Here is a 13313-nt window from a genome sequence, read left to right on the forward strand (position 1 = left end):
CGACGTCACTAAGTGATTATATACGCATGTAATTCAGTACATCGCAATAATATAAAATTATGCATAGAGTAGGAAGTAATGGAAACAGGTCGATTATGAAACTCCCTGTGTAGCTACACTTGCTGACGTAAGTACGCATGTTGAAGTAATATATTAATGAGAAACCAATCGTGGCGTCAAGTACTCGGTTATATAAATGAACCAGCTGCACAACGTGTTTTCAGAATAATAAAATATAAACTGTATATAACTAAGTAATTATTGTCCTGAATTTCTAGTAATGAAATAGGAATCCTGGTGTTATAAACCAAAAACAGCGTAAAATCTTTCGAAAGTACATACTGTAGGAAAGGTATTGAAATTAGAAATGTCGAATCACACCAACTACTACAATAATAAACTGACAACAAAACAAAAATAATTAGATAATATTAAAAAAATTGATAACAAAATTAATGTTATTGGTACCAAATTATGGCGCAGAGTTTGGATTTAATACAAAGGAATGCTTAAAAACAACTCCTATTACTCAGAATTGGTCGAACAAAGAGTTTAATGTACAAGAAAATTAAAAGTATTTCAAGATATACGAGGGAGTCAGAAGCAAAAGGGTATAAGTGCACTTAAGTTATTTTTGAGAAAATGTGATTGAAAATGTTTAAGCTTTAATAAATTCCGTGAAGTTTTAATTTAAAATTTAATGTGTGATGTCGTTAAAATATATATCCCTTTGCCACTAAATGGTTTTATGGTTTAGCTTACCCTGGATGCATTTAACTCATTTTCCTTTTAGAAATGCCACTTGTACCCCTTTGCTTCTGACCCCCTCATATAACATTTCTAAACTAATTTCACACATCACTCACAAAGACTGGCAATGAATCTATTCTAAGGAAAATATTTAATACCGAAAATCTAGATTGAAATAGTGTTACAGATGTTAACATGTAGAACTCATTTCATGTGTAGTGTTGTGGTGCTGATGGTGATAATAATTATGATGATGATGATGGTGATGACTACGACGACGTAGATATTATATAACATATTTTGCTAATAAATTTTGAATACGTACTGGTTTACTCTCTTCAGAGTACACGCTTTGCAACCACTGATCTTTTTGCGGCTTAATTTTCATCTTACGCACGACACACGGATTGTCTGTTACGTCTTCATTTTCCTATGTAATACAACCATTTAAAAAGATTTTTTCTTCATACCTCGGTGAGAAAACCATCTGCTTCATCCTTCATGCTTACTTTTAGTTTTGAAGAATGGAAATGCAATCTAACAAAGGAACCAATATCATAGCAAGATTATTAGCTCCAGCAATATGATTATTCCAATATAATAAAACGCAGTTACGGTTTCAAAATAATTAAATACTTTGAAATATCATTTACACGCCCATTTAAATTTGCAGAAGTTGCTTTGTACCGTACATGCAATTTCCGGATTTCAACTCTATTGGAGAAATGTCTTGTACGAAATCCCTAATCGTCCTTTTCGACATTTTCCTCGATCTCTAGCTGTTCATTGGGAGGTCTATCTAGTTCGTATTTGTTTCATAGAATTTGTAGTCTCGTACAATCATCTCTCTTTGCATAAGTTGTAATCAGCACATGCTGATTTATACAAACCTCTGTTCGTTTTCAGACACAATCTCAACTAGCTGAAATAAATCTTTGCTTCTCAGTGGGCGGACAGGTCAGTTTATACAAATTTCAAGAGCGTGTAAACAGTATTTTACGAAATTATTCTAACTACTTGCATTTCAGAACATATATGAGTGGTAAAAAAATATAAATAAGTATTTAACGAAGCAAGTTGGATTCTCATAATTTGTTCTGAGGTCTTTTAAGCTGAAGATAAAAGATTCCTGCTGTTTATAAATAGTCTATATTCATTTTAATTTTATCGTGTGTAAGAGTTACTTGACCTCATCATGGATTATTGTGAAGTAATTAAATTTATGTGGAGGATCCGTATGGTAGAAAGTACGGAACTAGGCTAATTGAAGCACTTATTCCTTGAAAGTAAATGACGGTAGTGATCATGACGGTTATTGTTGTTGTAATAATACTTAATAAAATTAATTGATCCAGTACCTTTCATAATGTTTATGTTCAATTTTAAGCCTATATTTTAGTCAAACTCCTGCGACATGGGGTTAGCATGACGCCAGCCTTCAGACTAAAGAAATAGTAACATTAACATAAAATTTGTGAATTAATCTCTTGAATTTCTAATAAGAAAATAAGCTTCCTGGTTTTGTGAAACAAAAATTTAGGAGAAACTCTTAAATTGCCATAGGATCGGTATTGTTTAGTTGGTTATTTAATGATGCTATATCAACTATGAGGTTATTTAGCGTCGATGAGTTTGGTGATAGCGAGATGGTATTTGGCGAGATGAGGCCAAGGATTCGCCAGAGATTACCTGGCATTCACCTTACGGTTGGGGAAAACCTCGGAAAAACCCAACCAGATAATCACCCCAAGCGGGAATCGAACCCGCGCCCGAGCGCAACTTCAGACCGGCAGGCAAGCGTCTAGGATCGGTATTAAAATTTATTCAAATCATATATCCTATCAATTGACGAAAAATGAAATAAAAACTGAGGGAAATAATAAATATAATTATTATCAAAAATTGTAATATCTGATAAAATTAATAGGCCTACTCTTAGTACTGAATTAGTCTCTCATTGAGGTTCTAGCTGATATGTACTTCTATTATCAGGCAGTACATCTTACTTGACGATGTGTGTCAAAGGAAGAACAAATTGTTTGTGGTCTGATTAGTGTAATGTGTTACTAGTCAGCAATGTATGAAATGGAGGGGGAAAGAAACTGGCCACCCTACCCAATTATCTCCTGACTTAGTTGCCCTATGAGTGATGCGTGATGCCTTATTGGTGTCACTTATGAAGTTCAAACTTGTCTTCGGACAGCTGACTAAACAACAACAACAACAACTGTACTTAATTATGGTAGCAAAGTTTACATTTTATAGAAAGGAATTGGTTTAAAAACATGCAGCACAAATGAAATTACAAAGGAAATTATTATGGCTCTGTATTTGAGGGAACGAATAAAACTAAATAGCCTATACTAGAAACATTTATGAAGAAGTTGAAGACGCTAAATCTTAAAATATGATTTTCAGAAAAGACCAAAAATTAATGGATAATAAATTTATTTCCAGTATCATTATTTAAATACCGACTGAGAGACAGAAGCATTTCTGGGTAGTTTTGACTCCGAAGATGTGACTATTAACACTGAGTCTTGAAGGAACAACTCTTAAGAAGTAGAACTCATTTAATTCCTAATGATATTGTGAAGGTAATGATGATGATGATGATGATGATGATGATGATGATGATAGCTGTAAAGATGAATAATATGATGGTAGATCTTATAATACATACTTCATTACTTCTTTCACATCCTTCCATTCTTCAACTCCTGCTCTTTTTGCTATAAAATGTCCGTCTTACGACACTCAAAAAATTTTATTTTTTATTACCTTTACGCTTCGATTTTATGAAATAGGCCTACAACTATTCAATATTCATTCTTCATTAACTTCTCTGTGAGAAAACTATTTTGTTTCATCCTTCATGCTTAATTTGAAATAAAATGTATCCATGGAAACGCAATCTAAGGAGTCAGTCAGTCAGTGAGTGAGTCAGTCAGTCAGTCAATAAATCAATGAATGAAGGAATCAATCAATCACTCAATCAACCAATCAATCAATCAATCAACCAACCAATTTCGAAGATTAAAAATAATATGATAATATATATTTTAATATATACTTCATTATTTCTTTGACACTTTCCCATCCTTCAACCCCTGCTCTTTTTACTACATATAAAGTTATCCATCTTACGACACTCACAAGGGAATCTTCTTTCATGTTGAATTGAAAAGGTGGCAATTCAGTAAATCTTTGCAAATAGGAGGCAAAAGTGAGTCAGCAGGTGAAATGTTTCCGTCTGAGTTGCATAGGGACAAAAGGTATGGGACTGTAAATTTAACATGACAGTCTGTGGGAAGTGATTCAATGTGCACGCTTGAAGATTAATTAACATGAAGTTATTTTTGAAGTCATTGCATTGCAAACGAGATATTACAGCTGTTGTGCGTTTGAATTGCAAGTATTATGGACATCGATCACAGAATGATGTAAATAGTAACATGTAGTGCAATGTGCACACCGCACGAAAGCAAAAGATTACAGTTTTAGAAAAACGTTTTGTCGCACAGATACTTTATATGTCCCAGAAAGGAGGCAGTGCACATGATCAGAGGACGTGCGACCGGGTTCACAAGAGGACTAGTTGAGGTAATAAAATTAGTTTTGTTTCCTTGTATGTCTGATCATGCGCACTGCCTCATTTCTGGGACTTAATAAAGTATCTGTACGACGAAACATGTTTTCTAAGAATGTACAAGTGCTGCACTCATCACCTGCCACAGAGTCGAAGCAGTATTGACTTGACGTTTGAAAAGACTCTGGCTCGTCTTCCAAGTATACCAGGCGTACCAAATCAATTTACAATTCATTTTGTTTTTCAGATAAGTTTGTTATAAAGATTTATAAAATATTCAACTTTTTCAATCATATCATTTATCAAGTGTAATATTTATTAACACACACTAATACATTGTTACTGTTAAAAATATAAAAGTAAAATAATTGTATAAACGTTTTCACCTTATGGGGCACCTTCAGGTACTTGTCAGTGCGATATCTATGAGGCGCATCCAGAAAGTAAGTTTCCCGATTTTTTCCCCTTGAAAGTAAACGTAATTAGCCGTGTCAATTGCGCATGTGTAACAGATCTATGACGTATCAATCATATGCCAGCCGGACAGGTCCCGCCTGGTGCCAGTAGAGTGGCAGCAGTAGTCCGAAATGGAAGCTCTTATTCCTTCTCCCGCCGCCTGCGAGGTTCGGTCGGTGATAAAGTTCTTTAATGCACAAAGCATTGCGCCAATTGAAATTCATCGGCAGCTCTGTTAGGTCTATGGACCGAAAATCATGAGTAAGCAGATGGTGCGTCGCTGGTGTAGGCAGTTTTCCGAAGGTCGTCAAAGTGTCCATGGTGAAGAGCGCAGTGGGCGACCGTCCCTCATCAACGATGATCGTGTTGAGCTGGTGCGGCAGTGCAGCATGGAGAACCGTCGCTTCACGATTACGGAGCTGAGCAGCCATTTTCCGCAGATATCGCGATCCTTGTTGCATGAGATTGTCACTAAGCACCTGCTGTTCAAAAAAGTGTGTGCCAGGTGAGTGCCGAAAAACCCGACACCCGAACACAAACTGCAACGTTTAGGAGCAGCACTGACATTTCTGTAACGGTATCACGATGACGGCGACGAGTTCCTCGACAGGATCGTCACGGGCGATGAGACTTGGATTTCGCACTTCACCCCGGAAACCAAGCAGCAGTCACTGTATTGGCGGCATAGTGGATCTCCCGTAAGGACGAAATTCAAACAGACGCTGTCGGTACAAAAAGTGATGTGCACGGTGTTCTGGGACAGGAAGGGCATTCTGCTCATTGACTTCCTTCCAAGACGTGAAACAGTGAACGCTGACCGTTACTGTGAAACACTGCGAAAATTGCGACGTGCCATTCAAAACAAGAGGCGTGGAATGCTTACTGCAGGTGTTGTGCTCCTCCATGACAATGCTCATCCACATACGGCTCCGCGCACAGCAGCTGTTTTGACGGAATTTGGCTGGGAGTTGTTTGATCATCCACCCTACAGTCCTGATCTTGCTCCCAGCGATTTTCACGTTTTCTTGCACCTCAAGAAATTCCTGTCCTCCGGTGAGCGTTTTGGCAACGACGAAGAGCTGAAGACATCTGTCACACACTGGTTCCATTCACAGGCGGCAGAGTTCTACGACAGAGGGATACAAAAGTTGATCCCACGATACGACAAGTGTCTCAATTTTGATGGTGGCTATGTTGAAAAATAGCTGAAACATTGCTGTACCTGTTGCCAATAAATGTTTTCCTGAAAGTGTGTGTTCTTTTTTTTTAAATAGGGAAACTTACTTTCTGGATGCGCCTCGTATTTAATTTTAATCACTGTGAATATAGTAAGATCTACCATTCACATATTGGGTATAACTATTGTAGTCTTACTACATTTACCATGATTAAAATTAAATAGATATCGCACTGACAAGTAGGCCTACCTGAAAATGCCCCAAAAGCCGAAAACGCGTGTACAAATTATTACTTTTATATGTTTAACACGTAACACCTGAAACAACAAGCCATAGATGAACTTTCAACCGCTCCTATCCCAGACCGCGACAAATTTTATTTCACTAATGTCACTGATCTAGAAGTAAAAATAGCACTACAAAGGATTAAAACTAAAGCTCAAGGCACAGATCGCTTTAATATTTTGATGTTAAATTTGATTTTAGATATAATTATCCCTACCTTGTCTCACATTTTCAATGCTTCCCTCATCACCTCTACCTACCCACAACAATGGAAATACGACCTCGTTCATACACTCCCTAAAACCGCCAAACCAATGACTGCAAATGACTACAGACCAATCAGCATTCTTCCCACACTGTCGAAGGCCCTAGAACGCATTGCTTACAAACAGCTGACTGCTTACCTTGGTACACACAATCTATTGGACGCCTGTTAATCAGGTTTTAGAAATAGCCATAGTACGACTACTGCTCTACTCAAGATCTCTGAAGACATTCGTGAAGCTATAGACAGACGTGAAATTACTGTATTGACACTAATTGACTTCAGCCGAGCTTTTGACACTGTCGACGTTGACATATTATTTCAAAGCTAAGACAAATGCATCTTTCTGAGAGTGCAGTCACATGGATGGACTCCTAACTTCGCGACCGCCAGCAATGTGTATATCATGATAATCTTTCTTCTTCTTGGCGACACGTGAGAGCAGGTGTCCCTCAGGGGTCTGTACTAGGTCCTTTGCTTTTCACTCTATATATTAATGACATTTCTTCAGTTCTGGAGCCGATATCATTTGTATGCGACGACCTTCAAGTATATATATATACTCTCGGCCTGATACTCTTAATGAACGTTTGTCGAGCCCCAATGACGATTTTTTGTCAATTAATAATTGGACAAGAAAATTTGGGCTAAATATCAATCCAGATAAAACCGAAGCCATTCTCTTGGGGCAGCAAAGGCTTTTATCCTCTATTACTATGAACACCCTTCAGCCTGTCTCTCTCAACAACAAAATAATTCCTTTGAGTGCTACTGTAAAAAACCTCGGCATCTATTTCGACTCTAATATGAACTGGAATACGCAAATCAGATATATCTGTAGAAAAGTTTTCTCTATCATGCATTCTTTGAAACGCCTGAAAAATTTCCTTCCTACTAAACTAAAACAAATTCTAGTACAGACCCTTGTAATGCCTCACTTTGACTATTGTGATGTTTTATATAGTGACCCAAGTGCTGAACTTTCTCAAAAACTTCAACGTGTACATAATGTCTGCGTCCGATTTATTTTCAATATCCGCCGACATGATCATATATCGGAATATTTTCTACGACTCTCCTGGCTCCGCTTGCAAGATCGACGATTAGTACATTCTCTTTGCCTGCTATATCGAATTATATATGATTCCACACCCAACTACCTTGCCTCTCGGTTTACTCTCCTAGCTTCACATCATAATCGTAATACACGTTCACAGCACAATCTATTGCTATCAATACCACGTCATCAGACATCTCTGTACTCAAGTTCTTTCTCAATAGCCATGGCCCGCTCATGGAATTCGCTGACGCTGGAAATCAGGGGTAGTCTTAGTCCCCAGTTGTTTAAAATTAGGTTGTTTAGAAATATTTTAAATGCACAGAACTAGTTTTTAGGTATAATTTTTATTTATTATTATTACTATTATTATTATTTTACACAGTCATTACTTTATTTTTCCATTAATACTAATATCTAGGTAATTGTCATTGTCTCAATGTAGCACGTGCTGTGCTGATCATACTATTTGTACTATTCCTTTAGTTGTGACATTATATTCATATGTATTAATTCTTTTTTTTTTTCTTTTAACTTAATACTTGTATACTAGAATGTATTTTTCTGTTTGTGATTATGTATTCAGTCTCTTTTTTTATTACATATATGTATTTTTTTATTATTAGATTAGATTAGATTAGATTAGATTAGATTAGATTTATTTATTTAACCTGGTAGAGATAAGGCCGTCAGGCCTTCTCTGCCCCTCTACCAGGGATTACAACTATAACATGAACAATAAGATTACAATTAATATTAAATTTACAATTACAATTACAATAAAAATTAAAGTACGACAAGAATACCTGATTAATGAAAGCTAGACATTTTATCATAGAAGTTAAGAACAAAGAATATTTTTGTATTTACTAAATTACAAATTAAACCTACAATAACAAAATTCTATAGTGATGAAATTACCGGATATTGAGATATTTTGTGGTAGATTAAAATAACTATTTACAAGAAACCATGTCTGAACTAGTCTCAATTACTGACCAAGTGCCTAGTAAGTTTGCGTTTGAATTGAATTTTATTTCGACAGTCCCTGATGCTAGCAGGTAACGAATTCCAGAGTCTTGGCAGGGCTATTGCGAAAGAGGATGAGTATGAGGAGGTGCGATGGGATGGTATTGTTAGTATTGTTTCATGGCGAGAGCGTGTGTTCAGATTGTGGTGGGAAGAAAGGTAAGTGAAGCGAGACGACAGGTACGAAGGAATAGAAGAGTTCAAGATTTCGAAGAGAAAGAGAAGTGAATGTAAATTTCTTTTCTTATCTAGTTTAAGCCAACCTATTGCTTCCAGGGATGGGGTAATATGATCATATTTACGAACATTGCTTACAAAACGTACACACAAATTATGAGCACGTTGAAGTTTCATTTTGTTGTCGCTGGAAAGGTCAGTCAGTAAAATGTCAGCATAGTCAAAATAGGGAAATACAAGTGTCTGCACAAGGGACTTTTTTAAGCAAGAGGGAAGATGAACATTTATCCTTTTTAGCACATGAATAATAGAATATACTTTTCTGCAGGTTTCTGTGATTTGCATATCCCAGTTGAGATTATTATCCATGTGAATGCCAAGATTTTTTACCGAAGAACTGAAAGGGATATGCACTGTACTTACTTTAACGGGGGAAATGTCGAGGTGCTTTACAGCGTCGGTTTGCCGTTTGTGTCCTAATATGATTGCTTGTGTCTTTCCAGGATTGATATTAAGATGGAATTTCTTTGTCCATGTCACAATCGAGTCAATGTCTTTGTTCAATTTATCTATAGCGTCATTTATTCGATCTAAGCGGGAAGAGATGTAGCATTGAAGGTCGTCAGCATACAAGTGATAGTTACAATGCCTTACATGAGATGTAATATCACTGACATATATTGTGAAGAACAATGGTCCGAGTACCGAACCCTGTGGTATACCTGATGTTATGTTAAGCCAGGAAGAGCTTCGATTCCCGGATACAACACATCGTTGTCTTTCCCGTAAGTAGGATTCGAACCAACTCACAGCAGTCTCTGACAAATGCAGATTTCTCAATTTATGGGTGAGCAGGTCGAAATTTACAGAGTTGAAAGCTTTGCTAAGGTCAAGAAGTGTTAGTATTGTTACTTTATTAGAGTCGATTGCTTCACGAATGTCTTCTGTCACTTTAAGTAGAGCAGTGCTTGTGTTGTGTCCAGCTCTGAAACCTGACTGATACTTGTCGAATAGTTTGTGTTCGTTCATGTAGTTAGTAATTTGTCTGTGTACGATTCTTTCCAGTGCTTTTGATATGGCTGGCAGGATACTGATTGGTCTATAGTCGTTCGGGTCGGTGGGAACTTTGACTTTTGGACTTTTGACTTTTGACTTTTGACTTTTATCGTTATTTCAAAGTTAATACTGATTGTGTATATGTATTCAATCTCTCTTTTTTACTTAATTATGTTTATTATTATTTTTAAGTTCATATTTGTATACCGGTATGTATTTTTTCTGTATGTGATTTGATCCTGGTTGAGTGGAAGAGAAGGCCTGATGGCCTTAACTCTGCCAGGGAAAATAAAAACTATTATTATTATTAACAATGTATTAGTGTGTGTTAATAAATATTACTCTATATAAGTCATATGATTGAAAAACTTGAATATTTTATAAATCTTGTACCAGGGCGGAGAACCGATACAGAGCAAAGGACCGCAATCGAGTGAAGTTGTCTCGGTGCCAGATGTTGAAATCAGTCGTCGTTATAATGGAATTCGGGATGTTCTTGACAAACGCTTTGTATAAACGGAAAAATAAACATAAAGAGGTTGGATGAAGCCAGAGCAATCAGGGGGGCTCAAATGCCATTCAAACGTCCTAACCGAGTCAGGAATTGACGATTTGATGAGTGCTTCGTCCTTATTTGCTGTTGAGTCCAGTAGCAGGAGTGCAAGTGCAAGCTAGCCGACTTGCCTTTCGTTCTTGCCACTTGTAATGCTTGTAATGAATAGCTTAGGCCAGGATCTGTATACAAATACACATTTTTACTGCCCAGTTGATAGCAATGAAAAAACATATATTCAACGTTTTTAGTAATGAATATACGAAGTTAATCTTGCGTATTTTTGTATATTTTAGGTATTTTTTGTACATAATAGACTGTTGTCTATTGTAGCGTATTCTCAAGATTCCACAAATTTGAATATTTTGTAAAAAATTAGGTTAATGTAATTAAGAAAATATCTCTTTGAAACGTAATGAAAACGAAATTGGTGTAAAAATTGGCTACTGAAAATTCAGAAGTTTTGTCAAGGTAATCTATTCACCGAATTTAAATTTGAGAAAGAAATTTAATTATTTACGTATGGATGAAGGCTTATAACGGTATTTAGCGCTGCTGCAGACAATCAAACATTTTATTGAAAAAAGTACACTAATGAGGAAAAAATGCAATTACCAGTCACGAACAACTAACAGCGACATTAAAATTTCTAGTAACGGGAAGAAGCTATACAGATGTCAAATTTTCAGTAATCTTATCACCACAAGCGCTGAGCTATTATTTCTCAAACTTGTGATGCATTTTGTTAAACATTAAAAGGAGTATGTAAATTTAAAACTGTCACCTCTCCCAATAGAGGAAATAAAGAAGTCTCACCCCTCCAAATAATTCGAAGAGAGATTCCTCATGTTAAAAAAATTAACTTATTTGAAGAGTGAAAGAAGATTGCTAGCGAATTTGAAGAAAACGAAAAGAATTTAAATTTCAAACAAAATTTTGTAATGTACGCCCTATATTTATACAATAAAATTATTATTTAATAAAATGGTTGTTTGTTATATTTCACTGTATAATACTCCTTTCGAAGTTGTGACAAACTGTTTACTAATTTACTAACCTTTGATTATTTCATCTCTGTCGCTGGCGTCCATGTTTGTGTACCTCGTGGAGTTTCGTGATCTGTTAAAGATAACAACAGATAGTAGTACCACAGTCTAGTATATACAGTCACGAAGCTTGAGTTGGTGAGAGTACTAGGAACAATAGGCTGTGCCGGTACTATTTCTCATTGTCTGAGATGAGGCGATAGTAGCGATCCTAGTGGTTAGCAACTATTTATGGATGCATATTCCCTACATATTGAACTTCGTGACTGTATATACTAGATTGTGGTAGTACTACAATAATGGGGCTTATCTACTTCATCTTTTCTGCTACGGAATAAGGAAATACTGTAGAGAAGCTTTAACTTTTTTCGTTTCTTTGTTTTACTACTCCTTCCTTGTTAGCTGCAGGAACCTTTTGTCTTAACTTCTCAGTTAATATCTCGTAAGCCAATACTTTCTGTTATTATAATTCTCACTATAGTTCTTCGATTTTACTTTCCGTAAGCATGGGTTTTATTTTTACATTTCGATAAAATCTTCTAAAAATTGTTCACTTTTTCTTATTGCTCTTCATGTTCACACGACTTGGAACACACCTGGACTGGGACACTGAGAGAATGACCTGAATGAGTCTACACACACTCAGTTTTCGAAGGCCTGCGCAGACTGATTTCTGTCCTAACCAGAAAACAATCCGGTCAGGCGACCGATTTCTCGAGTCATCAACAGGACATACAAACACTATGGTTTACCTGCATAGGCTCAAGCCATTTGTAAGTAAGTAAATACCTGGCCAACATATCATTCACATTTTATTCATTGGAAAGATAATAAACCTTACAAAGCATTGAAGTTTGCTTCTGTTTATATATTTCTCGTTTATTATGCACATTTTAGACCTACTATGTGTATTTAAATCCTGGCCTTAGTTATGAGTAACATTCTAACAGCTGTAGGCCTACCTATCTCCACAAACATTAAAAATTGCACATATGTTTATATGAACATTTTGCTCAGAATAATCCACACTACCACTCCTTAAAATATGTAGCTACTATTCCTCCTGAATTACCCTGTGTAGGGTAGGGCGTACAATACACCGTGAGTGCTAAGTGAACTGATCCATCCCAGACCCAGTCCTCGAAAAACCAAGATCGCTGTTATTTGTCTATCGAACGCATCGAACTCATTCCTCCACCTAATATCTTTCAGATTTGCAAGCGATTTACGCACGTACGTGCATTGAAATTTTTAGCATCCCTGATAGCAAGAAAGTGGTTTGGGCATGCTGTTAGTCTTCTTTTTGTCTGCATACCTAAAGATACAGTTTATAATTTAAAGTAAATGTTTCATTTTTGAAATTATATTCCGCATAATAAATTAATTTACTCTCTACTTCGTGCAGAAATGAAACTTCTTAAGTTGCAAATATGTAGTATTTTTTAAAGATCGTGCAATAAGAGACGATGAATTAGGAATAAGTTTAACACTTTTATCTTCTGTGCTCTTCAAACATTAAAACTGTAACAAATAATTTGTGGTACGGTATCTAAAATGAGATATGAAAATGTAATAAAACCAAATTGATCATTCATAAAATGCTTTTCAAATATTTTATTGGTACTTTTATTTGATTTAATTTTAGATCACTCATACCAAGTGGATCGACATTCCACTCAGTGATTGTTGATTGTTGGCTATGTAGAAACATTCAATAAATCTTTCATAGTTTGTATTTGAACTGCAGAAGGGTGTCGAAAGTCAGAGTGGGCGAAAAGTGGCAGAATAGTTTTGCGTCCAGTCATCTTTTAGGGATAGGAGTCTTTTATCTATCATAAATTTACGACACGGAATCCACAGCTTTATTTTCCT

Source organism: Periplaneta americana, chromosome 9 (genome assembly GCF_040183065.1).
Source record: "Periplaneta americana isolate PAMFEO1 chromosome 9, P.americana_PAMFEO1_priV1, whole genome shotgun sequence".
Classification (NCBI taxonomy): Eukaryota; Metazoa; Arthropoda; class Insecta; order Blattodea; family Blattidae; genus Periplaneta; species Periplaneta americana.